The following is a 26,331-nucleotide window of genomic DNA, read 5'->3' on the forward strand; positions in this document are numbered from 1 at the left end:
GAGAACAGGAGGAAGAAGAGAAAGAAACAGCAGAGTAGAAAGAAAGATAAGAAGGGGAAGAAAGAGAGGAGAAAAAAGAGAAGAGGAAAAAAGAAAGAGGAAGTAAAAGAAAGATGTAGAGAAAGAAAGAAGAGAACAAACAGAAGAGGGGAAAGAAAAGAAACAGAAGAGAAAGAAAAACGATGGGAAAAAGGAGAAAAAAAAGAAAAATGAAATAGAAGAGAAGATAGAAAAAAAGAGGAAGTAAAGGAAAAAAGGGAAAGAAAGAAGAGGGGAAAGAAAGAGAAGAGGAGGAGAAAGGGAAAGAAAAACTGAGAAAGGAAAAGAAGAAAGAAAGAGACCTAATACAGTCCGACCCAAATCCAGGGATCACTTGTAGGATTTCCCAGAGTCGGAGCAGAGGATGTTTACATTGTATAGAAGCTGCTGGGATGAGAGAAACCATTGGACGGTGACCTGAGCCGCCATCCCAGTCCTGCAGGGAAGATCCCTCATCGGTCATATTATAGATTGTTAGTCCCTCCTCCTCCTCTAGGGAAACGTACATGGATGGATTGTATGACGACATCCATCTATATGTGACTCCTGGATAATACCTGCATCAGTAGGGAACCCCCGCTACCCCGCCAGTTGTGTTTGTATCAAATGCCGTCCGCAAAGTTTAGTTAAAAAAGTGTGTGTGTGGGGGGGGGGGGGGGGGGGGAGATTTAAAGGGAACCTGTCAGCTGTACCTGAGGTGGTGACAGTGTGCTGTATCTGTACCTGAGGAGGTGACAGTGCGCTGTAGCTGAGGTGGTGACAGTGTGCTGTAGCTGTACCTGAGGTGGTGACAGTGCTGTAGCTGTACCTGAGGAGGTGACGGTGTGCTGTAGCTGTAGCTGAGGTGGTGACAGTGTGCTGTAGCTGTACCTGAGGTGGTGACAGTGTGCTGTAGCTGTACCTGAGGCGGTGACGGTGTGCTGTAGCTGTACCTGAGGGGGTGACAGTGTGCTGTAGCTGTACCTGAGGGGGTGACAGTGTGCTGTAGCTGTACCTGAGGTGGTGACAGTGTGCTGTAGCTGTACCTGAGGTGGTGACAATGTGCTGTAGCTGTACCTGAGGCGGTGACGGTGTGCTGTAGCTGTAGCTGTACCTGAGGTGGTGACAGTGTGCTGTAGCTGTATCTGAGGTGGTGACAATGTGCTGTAGCTGTACCTGAGGCGGGTGACGGTGTGCTGTAGCTGTAGCTGTACCTGAGGTGGTGACAGTGTGCTGTAGCTGTACCTGAGGCGGTGACAGTGGTGCTGTAGCTGTACCTGAGGGGGTGACAGTGTGCTGTAGCTGTACCTGAGGCGGTGACAGTGCTGTAGCTGTACCTGAGGGGGTGACAGTGTGCTGTAGCTGTACCTGAGGAGGAGACAGTGTGCTGTAGCTGTACCTGAGGTGGTGACAGTGTGCTGTAGCTGTACCTGTGGAGGTGACAGTGTGCTGTAACTGTACCTGAGGTGGTGACAATGTGCTGTAGCTGTACCTGAGGTGGTGACAATGTGCTGTAGCTGTACCTGAGGTGGTGACAGTGTGCTGTAGCTGTACCTGAGGTGGTGACAGTGTGCTGTAGCTGTACCTGAGGAGGTGACAGTGCGCTGTAGCTGAGGTGGTGACAGTGTGCTGTAGCTGTACCTGAGGTGGTGACAGTGCTGTAGCTGTACCTGAGGAGGTGACGGTGTGCTGTAGCTGTAGCTGAGGTGGTGACAGTGTGCTGTAGCTGTACCTGAGGTGGTGACAGTGTGCTGTAGCTGTACCTGAGGCGGTGACGGTGTGCTGTAGCTGTACCTGAGGGGGTGACAGTGTGCTGTAGCTGTACCTGAGGGGGTGACAGTGTGCTGTAGCTGTACCTGAGGTGGTGACAGTGTGCTGTAGCTGTACCTGAGGTGGTGACAATGTGCTGTAGCTGTACCTGAGGCGGTGACGGTGTGCTGTAGCTGTAGCTGTACCTGAGGTGGTGACAGTGTGCTGTAGCTGTATCTGAGGTGGTGACAATGTGCTGTAGCTGTACCTGAGGCGGTGACGGTGTGCTGTAGCTGTAGCTGTACCTGAGGTGGTGACAGTGTGCTGTAGCTGTACCTGAGGCGGTGACAGTGTGCTGTAGCTGTACCTGAGGGGGTGACAGTGTGCTGTAGCTGTACCTGAGGCGGTGACAGTGCTGTAGCTGTACCTGAGGGGGTGACAGTGTGCTGTAGCTGTACCTGAGGAGGAGACAGTGTGCTGTAGCTGTACCTGAGGTGGTGACAGTGTGCTGTAGCTGTACCTGTGGAGGTGACAGTGTGCTGTAACTGTACCTGAGGTGGTGACAATGTGCTGTAGCTGTACCTGAGGTGGTGACAATGTGCTGTAGCTGTACCTGAGGAGGTGACAGTGTGCTGTAGCTGTACCTGAGGTGGTGACAGTGTGCTGTAGCTGTACCTGAGGCGGTGACAGTGTGCTGTAGCTGTACCTGAGGCGGTGACGGTGTGCTGTAGCTGTAGCTGTACTTGAGGCGGTGACAGTGTGCTGTAGCTGTACCTGAGGGGGTGACAGTGTGCTGTAGCTGTACCTGAGGTGGTGACAGTGTGCTGTAGCTGTACCTGAGGGGGTGACAGTGTGCTGTAGCTGTACCTGAGGAGGTGACAGTGTGCTGTAGCTGTACCTGAGGGGGTGACAGTGTTCTGTAGCTGTACCTGAGGAGGTGACAGTGTGCTGTAGCTGTACCTGTGGTGGTGACAGTGTGCTGTAGCTGTACCTGTGGTGGTGACAGTGTGCTGTAGCTGTACCTGAGGTGGTGACAGTGTGCTGTAGCTGTACCTGAGGTGGTGACAGTGCGCTGTAGCTGTACTTGAGGGGGTGACAGTGTGCTGTAGCTGTACCTGAGGTGGTGACAGTGTGCTGTAGCTGTACCTGAGATGGTGAGTGTGCTGTAGCTGTACCTGAGGTGGTGACAGTGTGCTGTAGCTGTACCTAAGGTGGTGACAGTGTGATGTAGCTGTACCTGAGGTGGTGACGGTGTGCTGTAGCTGTACCTGAGGTGGTGACAGTGTGCTGTAGCTGTACCTGAGATGGTGAGTGTGCTGTAGCTGTACCTGAGGTGGTGACAGTGTGCTGTAGCTGTACCTAAGGTGGTGACAGTGTGATGTAGCTGTACCTGAGGTGGTGACGGTGTGCTGTAGCTGTACCTGAGGTGGTGACGGTGTGCTGTAGCTGTACCTGAGGTGGTGACAGTGTGCTGTAGCTGTACCTGAGGTGGTGACAGTGTGCTGTAGCTGTACCTGAGGTGGTGACAGTGTGCTGTAGCTGTACCTGAGGTGGTGACAGTGTGCTGTAGCTGTACCTGAGGGGGTGACAGTGTGCTGTAGCTGTACCTGAGGTGGTGAGTGTGCTGTAGCTGTACCTGAGGTGGTGACAGTGTGCTGTAGCTGTACCTAAGGTGGTGACAGTGTGATGTAGCTGTACCTGAGGTGGTGACGGTGTGCTGTAGCTGTACCTGAGGTGGTGACAGTGTGCTGTAGCTGTACCTGAGGCGGTGACAGTGTGCTGTAGCTGTATCTGTACCTGAGGTGGTGACAGTGTGCTGTAGCTGTACCTGAGGTGGTGACAGTGTGCTGTAGCTGTACCTGAGGTGGTGACAGTGTGCTGTAGCTGTACCTGAGGTGGTGACAGTGTGCTGTAGCTGTACCTGAGGTGGTGACAGTGTGCTGTAGCTGTACCTGAGGTGGTGACAGTGTGATGTATCTGTACCTGAGGTGGTGACAAGTGTGCTGTAGCTGTACCTGAGGAGGTGACAGTGTGCTGTAGCTGTACCTGAGGTGGTGACAGTGTGCTGTAGCTGTACCTGAGGTGGTGACAGTGTGCTGTAGCTGTACCTGAGGTGGTGACAGTGTGCTGTAGCTGTACCTGTGGTGGTGACAGTGTGCTGTAGCTGTACCTGAGGTGGTGACGGTGTGCTGTAGCTGTAGCTGTAAAGGTGACAGTGCGCTGTAGCTGTACCTGAGGTGGTGACAGTGTGCTGTAGCTGTACCTGAGGGGGTGACAGTGTGCTGTAGCTGTACCTGAGGTGGTGACAGTGTGCTGTAGCTGTAGCTGTACCTGAGGTGGTGATGGTGTGCTGTAGCTGTACCTGAGGTGGTGACAGTGTGCTGTAGCTGTACCTGAGGTGGTGACAGTGTGCTGTAGCTGTACCTGAGGTGGTGACAGTGTGCTGTAGCTGTACCTGAGGTGGTGACAGTGTGCTGTATCTGTACCTGAGGTGGTGACGGTGTGCTGTAGCTGTACCTGAGGGGGTGACGGTGTGCTGTAGCTATAGCTGTACCTGAGGTGGTGACAGTGTGCTGTAGCTGTACCTGAGGGGGTGACAGTGTGCTGTAGCTGTACCTGAGGTGGTGACGGTGTGCTGTATCTGTACCTGAGGTGGTGACGGTGTGCTGTAGCTGTACCTGAGGGGGTGACAGTGTGCTGTAGCTGTACCTGAGGAGGTGACAGTGTGCTGTAGCTGTACCTGAGGTGGTGACAGTGTGCTGTAGCTGTAGCTGAGGCGGTGACGGTGTGCTGTAGCTGTACCTGAGGTGGTGACAGTGTGCTGTAGCTGTACCTGAGGCGGTGACGGTGTGCTGTAGCTGTACCTGAGGGGGTGACAGTGTGCTGTAGCTGTACCTGAGGTGGTGACAGTGTGCTGTAGCTGTACCTGAGGTGGTGACGGTGTGCTGTAGCTGTACCTGAGGCGGTGACAGTGTGCTGTAGCTGTACCTGAGGCGGTGACGGTGTGCTGTAGCTGGCAGTCCCCTAGTCAGCATGGTGACGTTTGGTAATGTGTCAGTAGATTATGTACAGTCTCTGGTCTCCTAATGAAGAGTCAAAGAGGAGTTTTTTGTGCCGCACTCTGGCCCCCTCACCGCTCCTTCTTCCTCCTTATTCATGAAAAATCAATGCTGCCCGGCCTCCTGCTTGTTCAGCTGTCAGCCAGTGTCTCTGATTGCAGATCAGTCCTTCTGTAGGAAGTTTATCTCTGCAAGAAACACCCAGATATAGGCAAATCTCCTAGCCCAAATGTGTTGTAGGTGTGATCAAAGGGTAACTTATCTGGGATTTTATTTTTTCCTTGGTTCCATTCCTCTGCAGTATCGGCGGGGTGAACATCACTGCAGCTTAGTTGGAATGTGGGAACATTCCGCACTCCAATTAGCCATAGCACTCAATGTAAAGTATGGATAGGAGCTGTACTTTACATTGTGTGCACAGTCTATGTCATGCGGCCGGTGTTCACCGAAAAGCAGACGCACAAAACAGATATAGCAGTTTTCTGTGCGGCCGCATGGAATCCCAACCATAGTTTATACAGTGTGTACACTCTTTGTTCAGCTCTCCATAGTGGTTAATTTGATTGGCCGCTGTGATTTAAAAAACGGACATTGTTTAATAAAAGAAATACAAAGGGAGACATTTATGAAGCAAAAAATGGGTATTTTTCGACAGAAAGGGGCCACTTCACGGTGTGGGTTGGGGTGATCTCTGACTTGCCCTCTCCTCAGTGGCTTAGCACTGCATACTAAGGATAAGTGTTGCTTTGAAGAAGAAAAGAGTCTCTGTGTTTCCCATAAGTCTGTCGTCCACCACCACACTCCCGACTAGACTGGACTTGTTCTTTCATCCCTGACAGGGCACCTGGCTGAGCCAGGGCCCAGCTGAACTACATCCGGGACTGTCTTGTCTTGCGTACTCTCTCTACCAAGACTTGGATAAGACTCTATAAGTGTGGGTGTGTACTTCCTATCACCATGTGACAACTTCCTACAGGGTGTGTAATACCTCCTGTGAGTGGTGAAGAAAGTGCAGAGAAAAGAAAGGAGAATAGAGATAGGTGGAGAAAAGAAAAGAGCTCCTATTGGTGTACAGATTCCAAACAAACCCTTGTTCACTACAGCTGTGCAATATACAAATAATAGCGACGTCTAGTGGCAAAACATAGGCATAACTTTATTACCACTTTACTTGAAGTACAGACTTTTGCGAGGGGTGTATAGACTGGCAACCTTAAGGGTCGTATTACACGCCCTGATACTAAAGGGGTACACACCAGGTAGAGGTAAAAAAAAAAAAACCTGCTACAGAAGCATATAGCATTGTTTACCTGTCTGACTCGGTTCTGAAACTACCAAAAACCCATCTGTTTGGGGGTCTTTGTTCTGTACTTCCTGGTTGAGCAGTTCCCAGAATGCAATGCTTTCCCTCAGCTGTTCAGCTGTTCATCACAGTCCTCCACCCTGCCCATTCCCCGCCCAAATCTGTTGCAGAACATCTAGGCTGTGTTCACACACTGCAGTTTCATTGTGTTGCTGAATTAATTGCAGTACTTTATCATTGCATTGTGGCCCCACCCACACACAAGGCTATGCTCACACACTTATGAAATTCAGTGGATAGCCGTCATGTAACGGCTAATAACGTACATAGCTTTAAAATAACGGTAATTATCTGCCTCAATACACTCATATCATCAGTGTGTGAGAATAGCCTTTCTGTATTCTCAATCCACCCCTGGTTTTGGTTGCAAAATACTGATCACAATACAGCGTGGGAGCATAGCCTAATACAGTGTGTGTGTGTGTGTGAGCATAGCCTAATACTGTGTGTGTGAGCATAGCCTAATACAGTGTGTGTGAGCATAGCCTAATACAGTGTGTGTGTGTGTGAGCATAGCCTAATACTGTGTGTGTGAGCATAGCCTAATACAGTGTGTGTGAGCATAGCCTAATACAGTGTGTGTGAGCATAGCCTAATACAGTGTGTGTGAGCATAGCCTAATACAGTGTGTGAGCATAGCCTAATACAGTGTGTGTGAGCATAGCCTAATACAGTGTGTGTGAGCATAGCCTAATACAGTGTGTGTGAGCATAGCCTAATACAGTGTGTGTGAGCATAGCCTAATACAGTGTGTGTGAGCATAGCCTAATACAGTGTATGTGAGCATAGCCTAATACAGTGTATGTGAGCATAGCCTAATACAGTGTGTGTGAGCATAGCCTAATACAGTGTATGTGAGCATAGCCTAATACAGTGTATGTGAGCATAGCCTAATACAGTGTGTGAGCATAGCCTAATACAGTGTATGTGAGCATAGCCTAATACAGTGTGTGAGCATAGCCTAATACAGTGTGTGTGTGTGTGAGCATAGCCTAATACAGTGTATGTGAGCATAGCCTAATACAGTGTGTGAGCATAGCCTAATACAGTGTGTGTGTGTGAGCATAGCCTAATACTGTGTGTGTGAGCATAGCCTAATACTGTGTGTGTGAGCATAGCCTAATACAGTGTGCGAGCATAGCCTGTGCCTCCTTTTTTGTGCGGGTGGGATTGACTGTCGGCCCTGATCCTCTCTGCCGTTTATCAATATTTAATTGCATTAAATCATTGCAGTGCTGCATCATTTTTGTGAATATGCTGCAGTACTGCAATGAAACTGTGTGTGTGTGAACACAGCCCTAATGTCACCTCAGACTTTTGCACAGTCAGTGAAGTTGCCGCAGCTGCTCGGGTGTAGGCTGGAGAGGCCGGTCACAGATGGGAAATCACTCAGGGGATTTGGAAGATCCAGCCCCGCCTCCTGTGACATCAGATAGAAGCTGGGGGTCAATACAAGTTTTTTTAGTCCTCCCACTATTTCCTGTTAGAGGTAAAAACCCAGAAAAGCCGCTGAAGGGCCGACTGTTGGTAATAACATTATATTAGAAAGTTATATATCTTGGGGTCATAGTCTAATTCAAATAAAATTTTCTCATACTGGAGTGCCCCTTTAAGAAGCAAGAGGGTGCCGGCCTGTGAGGTCAGCTCTGAGGGGGCTATCAGCGGTCTGATACTGCCACTTCTGTTACACGGAGTCAGTCACTATTATAGAACCTGCTGAAAGACACAGGGGGAGATGTATCAGACATGGTGTAAAGTGAGACTGGCTCAGTCGCCCCCGGCAACCAATCAGATTCCACCTTTTATTTTCCAAAGAGTCTGTGAGGAATGAGAGGTGGAATCTGATTGGTTGCCGGGGGCGACTGAGCCAGTTTCACTGTACACCATGTCTGATAAATCATCCCCATAGTGTATGTCGACTGATCATCGCTCTTCAGCATGAGCTATTACACAGAACGATTATCAGACAGTAATCGGCCAAGTACGTCCGATAATCGCTTTGTGTACTAGGATGAGGGCGGGATGTAAGGACACGGGACCCTGACTATGGGCAGCTGGGACCCCCCCTCTCAGATGTTAGTTACACAATGGGATGGCCGTCCTCATCCTTGGCTGTCACCTCCTTTTTCTAATTATACATGAAATGAACATTAATGTCTGTGAAGCGGCGCCAGAACGTCCCGATGTAAACAACCAGCAGGATTCTTCTATTAGCACAATATGTGACGGCGAGCGCGGATCTCAGAGCGTAAACTCCATCAAATCAACACAAGATGGGAAATTACCCCCATTCAATGGCAAAGAATGGCCGCTGATATAAAATAACGGTTATTATGTACTAGGAAATGACGCCCATCCACTCAATGTCAGCAGTGTGCAAGCATAGCCTAATACAGTGTGCGAGCATAGCCTAATACAGTGTGCGAGCATAGCCTGATACAGTGTGCGACCATAGCCTAATACAGTGTGCGAGCATAGCCTGATACAGTGTGCGACCATAGCCTAATACAGTGTGCGAGCATAGCCTGATACAGTGTGCGAGCATAGCCTGATACAGTGTGCGAGCATAGCCTGATACAGTGTGCGAGCATAGCCTGATACAGTGTGCGAGCATAGCCTAATACAGTGTGCAAGCATAGCCTGATACAGTGTGTGAGCACATAGCCCGATACAGTGTGCGAGCACATAGCCTGATACAGTGTGCGAGCATAGCCTGATACAGTGTGCGAGCATAGCCTGATACAGTGTGCGAGCATAGCCTAATACAGTGTGCGAGCATAGCCTGATACAGTGTGCGAGCACATAGCCTGATACAGTGTGCAAGCATAGCCTGATACAGTGTGCAAGCATAGCCTAATACAGTGTGCGAGCATAGCCTAATACAGTGTGCGAGCATAGCCTGATACAGTGTGCAAGCATAGCCTGATACAGTGTGCGAGCATAGCCTAATACAGTGTGCGAGCATAGCCTGATACAGTGTGCGAGCACATAGCCTGATACAGTGTGCAAGCATAGCCTGATACAGTGTGCGAGCATAGCCTAATACAGTGTGCGAGCATAGCCTGATACAGTGTGCGAGCATAGCCTGATACAGTGTGCGAGCATAGCCTGATACAGTGTGCAAGCATAGCCTGATACAGTGTGCGAGCATAGCCTGATACAGTGTGCGAGCATAGCCTGATACAGTGTGCGAGCACATAGCCTGATACAGTGTGCGAGCATAGCCTAATACAGTGTGCAAGCATAGCCTGATACAGTGTGCGAGCATAGCCTGATACAGTGTGCGAGCATAGCCTGATACAGTGTGCGAGCACATAGCCTGATACAGTGTGCGAGCACATAGCCTGATACAGTGTGCGAGCACATAGCCTGATAGTGTGCAAGCACATAGCCTGATACAGTGTGCGAGCACATAGCCTGATACAGTGTGCGAGCATAGCCTGATACAGTGTGTGAGCATAGCCTGATACAGTGTGCGAGCACATAGCCTGATACAGTGTGCGAGCATAGCCTGATACAGTGTGCGAGCATAGCCTGATACAGTGTGCGAGCACATAGCCTGATACAGTGTGCGAGCATAGCCTGATACAGTGTGCGAGCACATAGCCTGATACAGTGTGCAAGCATAGCCTGATACAGTGTGCGAGCAGATAGCCTGATACAGTGTGCGAGCACATAGCCTGATACAGTGTGCAAGCATACCCTGATACAGTGTGAGAGCACATAGCCTGATACAGTGTGCGAGCACATAGCCTGATACAGTGTGCGAGCATAGCCTGATACAGTGTGCAAGCATAGCCTGATACAGTGTGCGAGCATAGCCTGATACAGTGTGCGAGCATAGCCTGATACAGTGTGCGAGCATAGCCTGATACAGTGTGCGAGCATAGCCTGATACAGTGTGCGACCATAGCCTGATACAGTGTGCGAGCACATAGCCTGATACAGTGTGCAAGCATAGCCTGATACAATGTGCGAGCATAGCCTGATACAGTGTGCGAGCACATAGCCTGATACAGTGTGCGAGCACATAGCCTGATACAGTGTGCGAGCATAGCCTGATACAGTGTGCGAGCACATAGCCTGATACAGTGTGCGAGCACATAGCCTGATACAGTGTGCGAGCATAGCCTGATACAGTGTGCGAGCATAGCCTGATACAGTGTGCGAGCACGTAGCCTGATACAGTGTGCGAGCACATAGCCTGATACAGTGTGCGAGCATAGCCTGATACAGTGTGCGAGCATAGCCTGATACAGTGTGCGAGCACATAGCCTGATACAGTGTGCGAGCACATAGCCTAATACTGATGACCTTCATCCACATCTCTGGTCTAAATGTCACTACTCTGCTATACGGGATCGAAAGAAAATCCAAAGTTTGATGCCAGCAGTTCGTACCCTGTGACCTGTGGTGCTGTGTATACGAGTATATAGATATCATAAAAATGAAAGTCTGTCTATCTGTCCCCTGTAGACTTCCAAACGCCTGAACCATTTGACCCCAAAGTTGGCACACAGATACATTGGGTGCCCGGGAAGGTTAGAGCGAAGGTCCCGTCCCTGCCAGATGTACAGGAGGGGAGTGGGGAGGGGGAAGAGCGCCGCCCTATAGAGATGAATGGGAGAATCTCCACACTGAATACACAGGTAATATAATTAGCTGCAGCTCTCCAGCAGTAATGGCAGTTGGAAGCCTTAGCAACCAATAGGATTACTACTTTCATTTTCAAAGGGAGCTGTGGTTGCTAGGGCGGCTGCCTCACAACATCCACAGAAATAACTGGTAGAACCCCTACTCCAACTATACAGTACAGGTATACAGGACCCCCTACTCCAACTATACAGTACAGGTATACAGGACCCCCTACTCCAACTATACAGTACAGGTATACAGGACCCCAAAACTATACACTACAGGTACACAGGACACTACAGGTATACAGGACCCCAAAACTATACACTACAGGTATACATACCTACCAACATTTTGGATGGCCAAAGAGGAACAGTTGTGGTTCATGCTAGGAAAATTTTACAGGCATTTATTTTAATTTAAGGATGCATTTACACATCCAGGATCTGCTGCAGATTGATGCACTTACACATCCAGGATCTGCTGCAGATTGATACACTTACACATCCAGGATCTGCTGCAGATTGATGCACTTACACATCCAGGATCTGCTGCAGATTGATGCACTTACACATCCAGGATCTGCTGCAGATTGATACACTTACACATCCAGGATCTGCTGCAGATTGATGCACTTACACATCCAGGATCTGCTGCAGATTGTTACATTTAGTTACATCGATATCTGCAAATCTGCAGCAGATCCTGGATGTGTGACTACATACTTAGGACACATTCACACATCAGTAACGCTGTCTGTAATTGCGGACCCAAAACTGCGGACAGGATTACAAATGTGTTTCAGTTCCTGTCGGCATTTGCAGGGACCCCTGTCAGATAGGTGACACAGACGCATAATGGCTTCATTGTTTTGTTGCAGCATGGATCATGTCCCCAAATAGATCAGAAACAGCTACAGATGTGTGTATGGGGCCATAGAACTCAATGAGTCTGCATGTGTGACAGCAGCCATAATCAGGGCCGCTTTAACCAGAGGGCACATGGTGCACGTGCACCGGGCCCACTGGTTAAAGGGGCCCCCCGAGCAGGCCGGCCGTTGCTATGTGCGACCAGTGCGGTCGCACAGGGCTCCGGCCACCAGCCTGTCAGGGGGGAGCACCATGGATGGGTAATCTACTTACCCCTCCATGGCGCCCCCTGCAGGGCCCCCCCGTCCGCCCGCCCGCTGCTGCGGCGCTTCAGCAGCAGCGATACTGACAGAGAGAGAGCCATTGGCTCCCTCCCTGTCAGTCACTCTTGTGGCCGCACTTCCTGCGGTCACAAGAGGCCGCACTCTCCCTCTAGCGCCCGACATCACTGGAGCGTCGGCGCGAGGGTAAGGGGAGTGCAGCCTCTTGTGACCACAGGAAGTGCGGCCTCAAGAGGGAAGAGAAGAGGAACGCGTGGACCTAGGTGAGTAAATGTCCACAGGGGGCTATATACTATGGAGGAGCACAGGGGGCTATATACTATGGGGGAGCACAGGGGGCTATATACTATGGGGAGCACAGGGGGCTATATTCTATCGGGGAGCACAGGGGGCTATATACTATGGGGGAGCACAGGGGGCTATATACTATGGAGGAGCACAGGGGGCTATATACTATGGGGGAGCACAGGGGGCTATATACTATGGGGGAGCACAGGGGGCTATATTCTATGGGGGAGCACAGGAGGCTATATACTATGGGGGAGCACAGGGGAGCTATATACTATGGGGGAGCACAGGGGAGCTATATACTATGGGGGAGCACAGGGGGCTATATACTATGGGGGAGCACAGGGGGCTATATACTATGGGGGAGCACAGGGGAGCTATATACTATTGGGGAGCACAGGGAGCTATATACTATTGGAGAGCACAGGGGGGCTATATACTATTGGGGAGCACAGGGGGGCTATATACTATTGGGGGGAGAGCACAGGGGCTATATACTATTCGAGGGAGAGCACAGGGGGCTATATACTATTGGGGGGAGAGCACAGGGGGGCTATATACTATTGTGGCAGAGCACAGGGGGGGCTATATACTATTGTGGGAGAGCACAGGGGGGCTATATACTATTGTGGGAGAGCATAGGGGGGCTATATACTATTGTGGGAGAGCACAGGGGGGCTATATACTATTGTGGGAGAGCACAGGGGGGCTATATACTATTGTGGGAGAGCACAGGGGGGCTATATACTATTGTGGGAGAGCACAGGGGGGCTATATACTATTGTGGGAGAGCACAGGGGGGCTATATACTATTGTGGGAGAGCATAGGGGGGCTATATACTATTGGAGAGCACAGGGGGGCTATATACTATTGGGGAGAGCACATGGGGGGCTATATACTACTGGGGAGAGTGCACAGGGGGGCTATATACTAATGGGGGAGCACACAGGAGGGCTGTATATAACTGGAGGAGCACATGAGGGTCTATATACTACAGGGACACCTTAAAACTATGGAGGCACAGAGGGGTGTAACTATGTAGGAGTACAGAGGGGTGTAACTACTGTATAGGGGTACAAGGGACCTAACTACTGTATGTGTTGGAGCCTAAAATATTTGTCTGGCAGATTCTGGAGAGAAGATTCACAGCCAGGAGAAGACTTCAAGGTGGCCCAGGCTGCATGGAGAGAAAAAGAAAAGGTGACAGACTCTGATCGGAGAAGACGCCTCCGGTGAGTCACTGGATGTAACTGCACTCTGTTATAGGATTGTAGTGTTAGGGGTCATGATGTGGCGGTATTATGTAATGGTATCATTGATGATAGCTTTCTGTTTTGTTTAGTGCAGTTTTTATGTAATATGTAATCACTGTATGGTGGAAATAGTGTTATAAGGTAACTACTGTATGTATTGGGGCTCTTGATACAGTGTGGGGGCAAATTCAGTACATTATACAATGTGCCGAAAGGGAAGGGGGGGCCCACTCTTGAGGGCTGTGCACTGGGCCCACCAATGTACTAAAATGGCCCTGGCCATAATGTCACATGACTCATGGGAATATAACAATGTTTAGGATCCAGCTTGCACCACATGATAGAATAATATGCAGGTTTGGTTCTATTATACAGTAAGAAACCAGACACTTTCTAGAGCAACATTGAAGGTTTATTAATGCAAATCTAATTCCTAGGTCAGAAACAGGGACATGTAAGGGGCAAAGAGGGACAGAGGAACGTGGGTCAAAAGTAGGGACTTTCCCTCTAAAAGAGGGACTCTTGGGAGGTATGGGTATACAGGACACTACAGGTATACAGGACCCCAAACTATACACTACAGGTATACAGGATCTCCACCAACTATATACTAGAGGTATACAGGACCCCCAAACTATACACTACAGATATACAGGACCTTCACCAACTCTTTACTACAGGTAAACAGCACCACCACCAATTCTATACTACAGATATACAGGACCCCCAAACTATAAACTACAGATATACAGGACCCCCACTTACTATATACTACAGGAATACAGGACCCTCAAACTATACACTACAGGTATACAAGACCTCCACCAACTATACACTACAGGTATACAGATCCTCCACCAACTATATACTACAGGTATAAAGGACCCCCAAACTATACAGTACAGGTGTATAGCACCTTCACCAACTCTATACTACAGGTATACAGGACCCCCCAAACTATACACTACAGGTATACAGGACCCCACAACATTACACTACAGGTATACAGGACCCCCAAACTGTAAACTTCAGGTATCCAAGACCCTCAAACTATAAACTACAGGTATACAGCACCTTCACCAATTAAATACTAGGAGGTATACAGGACCTCAACCAACTATACACTACAGGTATACAATCCCCCCAACTATACACTACAGGTATACACTAATTCCACTGATTAACTCAGATGAAACAATACCGTTTAGACGAATGCAGTTCTCCAGTGCTCCCTGCTCTACAGCCTCGGCTTCTCCGAGGCTGTAGAGTAGGGAACACTGGAGAACCAGAGGCTGTAGAGCAGGGAGCACCTGTTCCTGTATTATACAGAGTGGCTGTGTAAGTCTAGGACTACGTCTGCACTGGGATTACTCTGACAGGTGACACAAATAGGAAACTCTTTGCACCTGTATTGATTGACTAATGCTGTGTATATATATATATGCACCCGTATACCATACTGACACTTTGTACTGCTTGAAAAAGATCTCACAGCGGGATAGAAATGTTGCGGCTGTTGGGCTGAATAGACAGTTTTTTGCACGTATTTTGTGGTGCTGCAGTGATCTATATACTATACTAGAAAATGTAGCCGGCGCTGCCCGGGTATGAAGTGTCGGTGTGTTAATTAGATTTGTTCCAAGGTCGCTCAGGAGGCCAATTTATACCCTTGTCCAAAGGGGTAGTGCGGCGCTAAACAATTATTCACTAAACACCACACATTACAAAGTTATACAACTTTGTAATGTATGTTATGTTAGTGAATCGCCCCCTTCCCCATGTTTCCCCCCACCCACGCTAGACTCGGAAGTGTAGTGTTCTATACATACCTGCCTCTAGCCGACCCCCGTCCACCATCTTGTGCCATGATGTCATCTTTGGACGGACGCCCGAACCGCTCCGACCGTCCCTAGTGCCGGCCGCCCTCTGCCGCGTCAAGTTGTATAACTTTGTAATGTGTGTTATTTAGTGAATAATTGTTTAGCGCTGCACTACCCCTTTAAGGGGAAATCGCCAGTAGCCCTATATACACTATATACCTGACAGTTCTGCACTGTTTATGTAAATTGTAGCTTATGCACATTAGAAATAAACTAAAAACTTTAAACATCCTAAATACCTAATAGCCAAACTGAGATGTCATGTGATCAGACTGTATACAGAGCCTAGTTATATACAACATTGTCAGTGTTATATACAGAGCCTGGTTATATACAGAGCCTAGTTTATTACAACATTGTCAGTGTTATTTACAGCCTGATTATATACAACATTGGCTGATTATACGGAGCTTGGTTTATTACAACATTGGCTGATTATACTGAGCCTGGTTTATTACAACATTGTCAGTGTTATATACAGAGCCTGGTTATATACAACATTGGCAGTGTTATATACAGAGCCTGGTTTATTACAACATTGGCAGTGTTATATACAGAGCCTGGTTATATACAACATTGGCAGTGTTATATACAGAGCCTGGTTATATACAACATTGGCAGTGTTATATACAGCCTGGTTATATACAACATTGGTAGTGTTATATACAGAGCCTGGTTATATACAACACTGGCAGTGTTATATACAGAGCCTGGTTTATTACAACATTGGCAGTGTTATATACAGTGCCTGGTTATATACAACATTGGCAGTGTTATATACAGCCTGGTTATATACAACATTGGTAGTGTTATATACAGAGCCTGGTTATATACAACATTGGCAGTGTTATATACAGAGCCTGGTTTATTACAACATTGGCAGTGTTATATACAGAGCCTGGTTATATACAACATTGGCAGTGTTATATACAGAGCCTGGTTTATTACAACATTGTCAGTGTTATTTACAGCCTGATTATATACAACATTGGTCGTGTTATATGCCGCCTGGTTATATACAACATTGGCAGTGTTATATTGAGCCTGGTCACATTCCTCTTCTTGGTGCCCGGGCCGGACTGGGACTGAAAAGCAGCCCTGGCACAACCCCCCCCCCCCCCCAGCCCCCATACAGATCTCCCCGCACCCACTGGCCAACTATGCCACACAGAAACAGGTTCAGATCCATTCAGATACCAGGTGTCTGCAGAATCTCATACATAGTGTCACCAGGTATTACCGCCACATAATAACTACAGTACATCTTACCATTATAATCTAACTAAATAAACCAGAGGGTAATATTACCAGTAACACTATATAGGGGGGAAATACCGCCATGCAATGACCACCACATACTGACTAATACATTATATACAAAACCCTACATATGCAGACCATATATACCTCCATACAGTGAGTATATTACAGCACAGTCACAGTACATCCAGTACAGCTGGAGTACAGTGGATCCGCTGCCCTTCGCAGGTAATGACGTAAGCCGCACCAGGGGGCGGAGTCTAAGGGCCACTGGTTGTCACCAGAGCCCGCCACAATGCAGGATGGACTTGATGCAGCAGGTGACCGCCAGGTTGCTACTCCTGGTACGATTTGCTTGTGTAGAAGGCGAGGTGGAGCGCAGTACAGAGACATGAGGCAGAAGCCTAGTCGGGGACAGGCAGACAGGTCAGGGCAGTCGCCAGACAAAAACGGAGTCAAGGGATGGAAGCAATGGGAACTAGTACACAGTAATAGAACAGGCTGCGAATGCTTTTTCAATAGGCCATGGGCACTAAAGATCCAGCACAGGGTATAGGAAGAGGCAGGATTTATAGACAGGGGCTGGAAGGGGAGGAACCATAATTAGTACACTGGCCCTTTAAATTTAGGCAGAGAGGGTGCATGCGCCCTAGGAGGCAGGGACGTGGCAGGAGGCAGGAGGTGGGAGCAGGATGGGAAAGAGGCCGGGGGCCGGGACCATAAGAAGATGCTGAGAAGGAGGAAGGGCCACGGCCGTGATAACTCATGTGACATCTTCTCTGATTGAAGTTTTCCTTGTTTGTCGTCTTCCCCACATGACCCAGACTGTCACACAGACACAGTAGTTATGCCCAGTAGTGTCCCCACACAGTAGTTATGCCCAATAGTGCCCCCCCACACAGTATTTATGCCCAATAGTGCCCCCACACAGCGGTTATCTCTAATAGTGCCCCCACACAGTAGTTATCTCTAATAGTGCCCCTACACAGTAGTTATCCCTATTAGTGCCCCCCCCCCCACAGTGGTTATCTCTAATAGTGCCCCCCCACAGTGGTTATCTCTAATAGTGCCTCCACACAGTGGTTATCTCTAATAGTGCCTCCACACAGTGGTTATCTCTAATAGTGCCTCCACACAGTGGTTATCTCTAATAGTGCCTCCACACAGTGGTTATCTCTAATAGTGCCCCTACACAGTAGTTATCCCTATTACTGCCCCCCCCCCCACAGTGGTTATCTCTAATAGTTCCCCCACACAGTGGTTATCTCTAATAGTGCCCCTACACAGTAGTTATACCTATTAGTGCCCTCCCCCACAGTGGTTCTCTCTAATAGTGCCTCCACACAGTAGTTATTTCTAATAGTGCCCCCACACAGCGGTAATCTCTAATAGTGTCTCCACACAGTGGTTATCTCTAATAGTGTCCCCATAGAGTAATTACTATCATTATTTCCCCATACGGTGGTCTGTTCAGGTAATCCTACAATAGTGTCCCAAATAGTACTTAATCCCTCCCAATACTGTCCCATATAGTAATTTACAATTCGTACCTCATATAGTAGTTAGCCTCCCAATAGTGCATCATATATTAGTTATTCACCCCAGTAGTGCTCTATATAGTACTTTGGCCCCCCAATAGTAGCCCTCCCAATACTGCCCCATATACTACACCCCCAATAGTACCACAATTATTTTCCACACATAATTTAACCCTCCAAAGCCTTTTACTGACCTCCCCTGGCTCCCACGCCAAGCAGGAGAGAAGAGGAGTGCGGGTGCCGCGGTGCTGAAGCAGTGACCTTCCCATGTATCAGGCTGCCGGCATCCCAAGGTCACTTATGTTGGCAGCTTCACTGAGCCTGGCCCGGTTTGCCAGGTTGTCAGTCCGGGCCTGTGCTGTAGTCAGGTCATGTCCCCGATGTCACTTTATAATCAGAATTTGCTGTTATCACTGAAGGGACGTTTCCTCTACAATGGGAGAAGCTTTTATTGTGCTCAGGAACCTGGGAATTTCAGATACATTTTGCAGCAATAATAGTGAATGACACATTGCACATCTGTTCTAATTGTTGTTCTATATCTGCAATATATTTATCTTTCTGCATTTAAAAGATGCCAAAAAGCAAGTGTGCATTACGAGATGTGAGCGCGCGGCCTCCAGAAGAGAACATAACAGGAAGAAATGGCGTCCTAATTCCAGCCAGATGTGCTCGGCATTCCTGCAAATCCTGGGACAGAAGAGGAAATGCCCCCCCCCCCCCCCGAGTGAAAAAATACCATGTACCACCATAAAAGCTGCGTGTGACTACAATAAAGAGAAGCGCAAACGTGAGAACCGACAACCGCGCACTAAATAACCCGATTCCACCCCGAATGTAAGTGCACTAATAATACGGAGCAGCAAGGAGAGGTCCGCACTGCGGGAATACATCCTACTGGGGCAAACAGGGGCATCCTACTGGGGCAAACAGGGGCATCCTACTGGGGCAAACAGGGGCATCCTGCTTATACCCTATACAGAGGGGCATCCTGGGTATACACTATACAGAGGGGCATCCTGGGTGTACACCATACAGAGGGGCATCCTGCTTATACAATAAAACAGGTAGAGGGTTGTCAGCTCACCCACATAGCCTTGCTTCACCTGATATATGGATCTCCGTGATGTAGAAGCTCGCGGGTACTAATGTTGGAGACCGCAGCCCAAATCATCCATGATAAGAAAAGAATGTGTTCTTCCGCAGCTTCATAAAATTCAGTAGCTTTATTCAACGTCACAAAACATAAAATAACAAGTGATTTAAAAGACACGCCGACGCGTTGCAGGGTGAGAACCCCTTAATCATGGCAATCAAAATAAGGTTACAACTGGTTTAAATACAGATCGGATGTGACGTTAGACTGGGAAGGAACGCCCAACAAGGCTAAATGCACCTGTGCGTCCGGCTCAGGTAAGTCACATGACTGATTTACAATTCAAATGAAGTATAAAGACAAACTCCACACAAGTTCTGGACATTTGTGTTCCTAATTGCTGTTTTGGATCTTTTTGAATATTATATTCACCTACTATGTCTACTCAGACTACAATGGACTGTGCGGAACGCCGCCAAAAGGTTGCGTCCGTTTTTTCTGCCTCAAGCAACAATGAATTTAATGGTGACATGCGTAAGACCATCTGGACATATGAAAAGCTTAAAGTTAAGCAGTTAAAACTATGGTGGCATGTCACCACTCTCCAAGAATACGTTGAGAGAAAAATGATCCCACGAGGTCTCAGGGTCAGAAAACCCCCCAACCCTACAGAGGGGGAGGAATATACCACAGAGTGGAACGATGCATTGACGGTCTGTTCCTTTACCCTTATGAATATCATTATAACCAAGGGTCAAAGGAAACTGGCAGACATGGATAATGAACTTACCGATATGGATGTCAAACTAAATGCATTCCACACCATGCCGGATTATACCCAGATGATGGAGGCTACCAACAAGTTTCTCACTGATACGGAAAATACTATCATAGAAGGAAAGAGAACCAAGTTTGACAGGGATCTGAAAGATTACGCATCCGATATGGTCTACACATGGTGGGAGTTCAGACGGAAGCAGCGCCAGGCTGCGTCCATTCTGAAAAACTCCAATGCTGCTGTGGGACACCCTAAAACGGTGTCTTTTGCTACTTCTGAGGAGGACACTACAGATACTCAGACGGACTATTCCGAACAAGAGGACTCTGAGACACCGTCCAATTCCAGAGGTAATACCCCCACCCCCAGTGGTTCCCGCCGCAGAAACAAAAATGGAAATTTTTCCCGTGATCCTCCGATCACACGATCACGGGCTGTAGCTGGCACGGGACAGTCATCAAAAAACGATCCAGGCCCAAGCGCGCAGGGAGGAAACATAAGAGGGGGAGGGGGCGGCCACAGAGGATGGGGTGGACACAGGAGGAGGTATTGAGTTCTACCAGCCTTGATGTGATCAATCTCTCTGCATGTTGTTTGTCAGATGATCAGGAAAATGTTTTGTCACTGGGTCTTTCCTTTGTACCAAGTAAAAAGTTTAACCTGTTTAATACTATCCAAGATGTAAATAAGTTTATGAGATTGATTACCATTAAAAGACATTTTTTGGCGGACGCCCCAGCCACACCGTTGTGTGATGGGGCCACCACCAACAGATGTGGGTTGGGTTCGCCCATACCGGACCTTAATCCTGTGGGGCAAGGGTCTACGCCTCTAGATCTATTGTTCACAGAACAGAGGTGTATACAATCTTTGCTCGATTTACAGTCTGATACCATGCCCCTGACAAACCCGGTCATTTATACAGGTAATCGTCTCACCATACCCAATCCTACCTACTATCCCATACAGTCTAGGATACCGGCCATGGATGTGTTTCAGCACAGGGTTGAAGAAGCTCTTACTGACCTGAGCAATAGACCCGGTGTTGACGCACATCCCCACAAGAATAACCTTACCATGAAAGAGAGAGCCGCTTTAAAAGCTCTTGCGGATAACCCCCATATTATCATAAGAAAATCAGATAAAGGGGGATCAGTGGTTGTCCTAGATAGAGAGCTCTACATCAGGGAAGTCAAAAGTATTTTAGATGACCCCACTACATATAGGTGCATACCTACTGACCCTACTGATGTGGTGAGACTACGCCTTATTGATATATTGGATACTGGCGTAGAGTTGGGGATCTTGAATGATAAACAGCGACAATATTTACTGCCTCCTTTTCCTGTGGTGCCCATCTTTCATGCCTTGCCAAAGACTCACAAAAATCAGTTCCCCCCACCGTTACGTCCTATTGTCTCTGGCATTGGCTCCCTCCTAGAAAGACTTTGCATCTGGTTGGATAACCTCCTCCAGCCCCTTGCAGTGAGGACGATGGGATATGTCAGAGACAGTAAGAGCCTACTTGCCAGTATGGATAAGCTACCCACCATGGAGAATGCATCTTGGCTCTCCTGTGATGTAGTAGCTTTGTACTCCAATATTCCACATGATATGGCCATTCAGGCCTTAGCTTTCCATATTGGCAAGTATAGCAATTACAGTAGGGAACTAATGGAATACATTCTTACTGTCACACGCTTCCTTTTGACTAATAATTTTTTCCAATTTCTTGATGATTTTTATTTGCAGATACTTGGCTGCCCGATGGGCGCTAGTTTCTCACCATCCCTGGCCAATCTATACATGGCCTACTGGGAGGAGGTCGTTCTGTATAGCGCCCATAACCCGTATTTAGGTGTCATCACCTGGTATGGGCGCTATATCGATGACCTCCTCCTAGTTTGGCAAGGGTCAGAGAGCCAAGCCACAGATCTGGTGCGTTATCTTAATGCTAACACTCTTAACTTAAAATTTACGGCACAATTTGAGCCTAAGTCCATTTCCTTTCTGGATGTTAAATTGCACTTTAACGATGGAAAAATTGTCACTGATTTGTACCGCAAGCCTACTGCAGGCAATGGCCTGTTGCACGCCCGCAGTAGTCATCCTCCCCACGTAACTAGGAATCTCCCTATTGGAGAATTTATCAGACTCATCCGCACATGTTCAGACCATGCGGGTTATCTAACGGGTGCACAACATCTGGAATCAAGACTCCTGGCCCGGGGGTATAAACATTATGTCATCAAAAGGGCTCGATATATAGCAGAGCAGAGGGACAGGGAGTACCATTTACAAGATAGAGGTGTTAATCCACATAGTGATGAGACAGATAAAAATAAAAATAAAAATACAAATGACCAGGATAAATGTGATATTACCTTCTCCACAAACTATAGTCCACAATATAATGACATACGTAACATCATAAAAAAATATTTACCTTTACTTTTCTGTGATCCCAAGTGTGAACAGATCCTGAACAACAAAGTGAGATATGTTGCACGGAGAGGTCAGACTTTGGGTAATCTCCTGTCCCCAAGTGATATTGGAAATAGTCCACAGCCGTATACACAAAATTGGCTTAAAACCACGGGCTTTTTTCCATGTGCGGTACCGCGATGCGGTATGTGCCGCTATGTAACCAAAAAACAGTCAGTGGTGTCATCCAGTACGGGTCGCGATTTCAGGATTCGATCCTTCACTAACTGCAATTCATCCCACATCGTGTATGTTGCGCACTGCACGCAGTGTGATTTGCAGTACGTGGGGTCCAGTATCAGGAAACTCAAAACCCGTATTGGAGAACACCTATCTGACATTAAAATATCCACTTCATCCATCAACACCCGTTCACTTTCGGGCCTTGCTAGACACTATGTTGAGTGTCATGCAGGGGATACGAGTGGCCTAAAAATTTCCGCAATTGAAAGGGTCAATAGACCCAAACGCGGGGGTGATTGGACACGCATGGTTAGGAAAAGGGAGGCGCTGTGGATCCTTAACCTTAATACTAGGTTCCCGAAAGGGTTAAATTATAGAACTGACTTATACTATATTTATTGAATTAATCTGTTTGTGCACACTTTTTTGTGTTTTTTCTTTTTTCACATCAAAGTTTGTCTTTATACTTCATTTGAATTGTAAATCAGTCATGTGACTTACCTGAGCCGGACGCACAGGTGCATTTAGCCTTGTTGGGCGTTCCTTCCCAGTCTAACGTCACATCCGATCTGTATTTAAACCAGTTGTAACCTTATTTTGATTGCCATGATTAAGGGGTTCTCACCCTGCAACGCGTCGGCGTGTCTTTTAAATCACTTGCTATTTTATGTTTTGTGACGTTGAATAAAGCTACTGAATTTTATGAAGCTGCGGAAGAACACATTCTTTTCTCATCCTGCTTATACACCATACAGAGGGGCATCCTGGGTATACACCATACAGAGGGGCATCCTGGGTGTACACCATACAGAGGGGCATCCTGGGTATACACCATACAGAGGGGCATCCTGGGTATACACCATACAGAGGGGCATCCTGGGTATACACTATACAGAGGGGCATCCTGGGTATACACTATACAGAGGGGCATCCGGGGTATACACCATACAGAGGGGCATCCTGGGTATACACCATACAGAGGGGCATCCTGGGTGTACACTATACAGAGGGGCATCCTGGGTATACACCATACAGAGGGACATCCTGGGTATACACCATACAGAGGGGCATCCTGGGTGTACACTATACAGAGGGGCATCCTGGGTATACACCATACAGAGGGGCATCCTGGGTGTACACCATAAAGAGGGGCATGCTGGGTATACACCATACAGAGGGGCATCCTGGGTATACACCATACAGAGGGGCATCCTGGGTATACACCATACAGAGGGGCATCCTGGGTATACACTATACAGAGGGGCATCCTGGGTATACACTATACAGAGGGGCATCCGGGGTATACACCATACAGAGGGGCATCCTGGGTATACACTATACAGAGGGGCATCCTGGGTATACACTATACAGAGGGGCATCCTGGGTATACACTATACAGAGGGGCATCCTGCTTATACCCTATACAGAGGGGCATCCTGGGTATACACTATACAGAGGGGCATCCTGGGTATACACCATACAGAGGGGCATCCTGGGTATACACCATACAGAGGGGCATCCTGGGTATACACTATACAGAGGGGCATCCTGGGTATACACTATACAGAGGGGCATCCTGGGTATACACTATACAGAGGGGCATCCTGGGTATACACTATACAGAGGGGCATCCTGCTTATACCCTATACAGAGGGGCATCCTGGGTATACACTATACAGAGGGGCATCCTGGGTATACACCATACAGAGGGGCATCCTGGGTATACACCATACAGAGGGGCATCCTGGGTATACACCATACAGAGGGGCATCCTGGGTATACACTATACAGAGGGGCATCCTGGGTATACACCATACAGAGGGGCATGCTGGGTGTACACCATACAGAGGGGCATCCTGGGTATACACCATACAGAGGGGCATCCTGGGTATACACCATACAGAGGGGCATCCTGGGTATACACTATACAGAGGGGCATCCGGGGTATACACCATACAGAGGGGCATCCTGGGTATACACTATACAGAGGGGCATCCTGGAGGACAGCACCGTCAGACTGGCATCAGAGAGGACTGGTGGCAGATGGGTGCAGGTTAGCACACGTGAGTGCAGGTGAAGGTGTTGACCATAGGTGAATAAAGGAGACCACAGGCATAGCTCCCAACCGTCCCGGATTTAGCGGGATCGTCCCGTTTTCGGGGTGCTGTCCCGCGGTCCCGGAACGGCACCCAGTGTCCCGCATTATATGTGGCCCCAACAAAAAAAACAATAAACCAGTAACTCACCTGTCCGCCGGCCCCAGCAGCTCCTCTCCCGGCAGAGCGCGCACTCCCATCATCCTCCGGGGCGGGCAGCGGGGTATACAGACACTGACTGTACCGGAAGTGATTCATGACAGAGGCTGCAGGTCACTTCCGGCACAGTCAGTGTCTGTATACTCCGCTGCCCGCCCCGGAGGATGATGGGAGTGCGCGCTCTGCCGGGAGAGGAGCTGCTGGGACCGGCGGACAGGTGAGTTACTGGTTTATTGTTTTTCTGGTCGGGCCACACAAATGGGGGATTGGCTACTATGTGGGGCACTTTATGGGGGATTGGCTACTATGTGGGGCACTATATGGGGGATTGGCTACTATGTGGGGCACTTTATGGGTGATTGGCTACTATGTGGGGCACTATATGGGGGCATTGGCTACTATGTGGGGCACTATATGGGGGGATTGGCTACTATGTGGGCACTATATGGGGGGATTGGCTACTATCTGGAGCACTATATGGGGGGATTGGCTACTATGTGGGGCGCTATATGGGGGGATTTGCTATTATGTGGGGCACTATATGGGGGGATTGGCTACTATGTGGGGCACTACATGGGGCATTGTCTACTATGTGGGCACTATATGGGGGATCGGCTACTATGTGGGGCACTATATGGGGGCATTGGCTACTATGTGGGGCACTATATGGGGGGATTGGCTACTATGTGGGCACTATATGGGGGATCGGCTACTATGTGGGGCACTATATGGGGGCATTGGCTACTATGTGGGGCACTATATGGGGGCATTGGCTACTATGTGGGGCACTATATGGGGGATTGGCTACTATGTGGGACACTATATGGGGCATTGGCTACTATGTGGGGCACTATATGGGGGCATTGGATACTATGTGGGGCACTATATGGGGGCATTGGATACTATGTGGGGCACTATATGGGGGATTGGCTACTATGTGGGGCACTGTATGGAGGATTGGCTACTATGTGGGGCACTGTATGGAGGCATTGGATACTATGTGGGGCACTATATGGGGGATTGGCTACTATGTGGGGCACTGTATGGAGGATTGGCTACTATGTGGGGCACTATATGGGGGCATTGGATACTATGTGGGCATATATGGGGGATTGGCTACTATGTGGGGCCCTATATGGGGGGATTGGCTACTATGTGGGGCCCTATATGGGGGGATTGGCTACTATGTGGGGCACTATATGGGGGCATTGACTACTATGTGGGGCACTATATGGGGGGATTGGCTACTATGTGGGGCACTATATGGGGGGATTGGCTACTATGTGGGCACTATATGGGGCATTGGATACTATGTAGGGCACTATACGGGGGGATTGGATA

The sequence above is a fragment of the Dendropsophus ebraccatus genome, chromosome 3, assembly GCF_027789765.1.
Source record: "Dendropsophus ebraccatus isolate aDenEbr1 chromosome 3, aDenEbr1.pat, whole genome shotgun sequence".
NCBI lineage: Eukaryota > Metazoa > Chordata > Amphibia > Anura > Hylidae > Dendropsophus > Dendropsophus ebraccatus.